Source organism: Bison bison, unplaced genomic scaffold (assembly GCF_000754665.1).
Source record: "Bison bison bison isolate TAMUID 2011002044 unplaced genomic scaffold, Bison_UMD1.0 scf7180017863318, whole genome shotgun sequence".
In the NCBI taxonomy this organism is placed as follows: Eukaryota; Metazoa; Chordata; class Mammalia; order Artiodactyla; family Bovidae; genus Bison; species Bison bison.
In genome coordinates, this window is record NW_011493890.1 from 16,061 (window position 1) to 18,056 (window position 1,996).

Here is a 1,996-nt window from a genome sequence, read left to right on the forward strand (position 1 = left end):
ATAGAACCATTCAACTTCAGCTTCTTCAGCATTACTGGTTGGGGCATAGACTTGGATCACTGTGATATTGAATGGTTTGCCTTGGAAACGAACAGAGATCATTCTGTCGTTTTTGAGATTGCATCCAAGTACTGCATTTCAGGCTCTTTTGTTCACCATGATGGCCACTCCATTTCTTCTGAGGGATTCCTGCCCGCAGTAGTAGATATAATGGTCATCTTAGTTAAATTAACATGTACAGTACATGGTAAAATCTGCAAAAGAGGCCAATGAGTGGAAATCAGTTCTGACTTTTTACAGTACATTTAAAACTAAATGAGCACCTCCTTGAAAACTTAAGCATTTGGGAATGGAATGGAATGGAATGTTCAGAAAGAAATCTCAGGACTAGATGGTGTTTCATATCATTGTCTGTTTTATCTTTTTTCTTCTTTTTCAGTTTCTTTTTTTTTTCCTTTTTTTAAAATTCTTTTCATTTTTTCTAGTATTTACATTGTCTATTTAAACCATGAAATCAAGTTTACTAATATTTTTTGTCTTTTCTTCTTGGTTGCAAGTTGCGTCTTGCAGGATCTTAGTTCCTGAGGAGGAATTGAACCTAAAACCCCTGCAGTAGAAATGCAGGATCTTAAGCACTGGACCACCAGGAAAGTCCCAACTTTTCTCATTTCATTTCATTATTTATTTTGGAAACAATATTTAATGTAGGAAATTAGAGACTAAGAATTGGCACCAAATAGCTTTCCATTGAATTATCAGAATATTATTTCTACTGAAGTGATCCTTACCACTTTTTCTTCTTCTCCTTTTGTGTGAAAATCAAAACTCTGCTCAGGGCCTATTGGTGAAATGTATTTTCATATCAGGGACAGTTGACCTTCAAGGATGTGGCCTTCAAATTCACTCCTGAGGCATGGGAATGCCTGAACCCTGTTCAGAGGGCCTTGTACAGGGATGTGATGAAAGAGACCCTCAGAAACATGCTCTCTGTGGTTAAGGATAACTTGCCTCTGAAGTTTGGGGTCTGCCCTGGGGGTGGGTCTCTACATTTTCTCTGTATGCCTCTTGGTAGCCCGTTTTTAGTGACTGAGCTCAAAGCCCTGTTGACTCAGACAAGAAAAGCCTCATGATTGGCATTAGGAATTTAAACTTGTCCTTTCTTCAGGTGATCTGCCCACCACATGATACACAAGGAGTTTTTCCAGAGCTTAATTATTTATAAAGTTGATTTCAACCTTTTGAAATATCTAATTTCCTATTTTCTACCCCTATGGTCTTGGTTTAGTAGTTCTTTAAAAGTAATAGATATTTACATATTTTACTTTTCCTTATGCATTCAGAAGGAAGTAGAGAGTAAATGAATTTGTGAAGTATTGTTCTTTCCATCTTTAATGCTTTAATCAATATTCACACCTTGGAATTCATCAGAGAATTCATACTGGAAAGAAGCGTTACAAATGTAAGAATGTGGCAAAGTCTTTAGTTGGTGTTGGGGCCTTATAATTCATCAACACGTACGTAATGGAGAGAAACCATAGAAATGTAATGAGGGTGGTAAACCTTTAGTGCACGTTTAGTCTTAACTGACCATCAAGCAGTTAAGACATATAGGAGAGAAAGTTTTTAAATGTATGTGGCAAAGCCTTTAGTTACAGATCTTATTTTACAGTTCATCGGAGAATTCATACTGGAGAGGAACCATATAAATGTAATGTTTGTGGCCAGTGCTTTACTCAAAATGCGAGCCTAGGAATTCTTCAGAGAATTCATACTAGAGAGAAAACTTACAAATGTAATGAGTGTGATCAAGATTTCAATGCACGTTCAGCTCTAACCAACCATCAAGCAGTTCATACAGGAAATAAATCGTATAAATGTAATTTATGTGGCAAAGCCTTCTGTTACAGGTTTTATATTACGGTTCATTGGAGAATTCATACTGGAGAGAAACCATATAAATGTGATGTGTGTGGCCGGTGCTTGACTCAAAATGCAC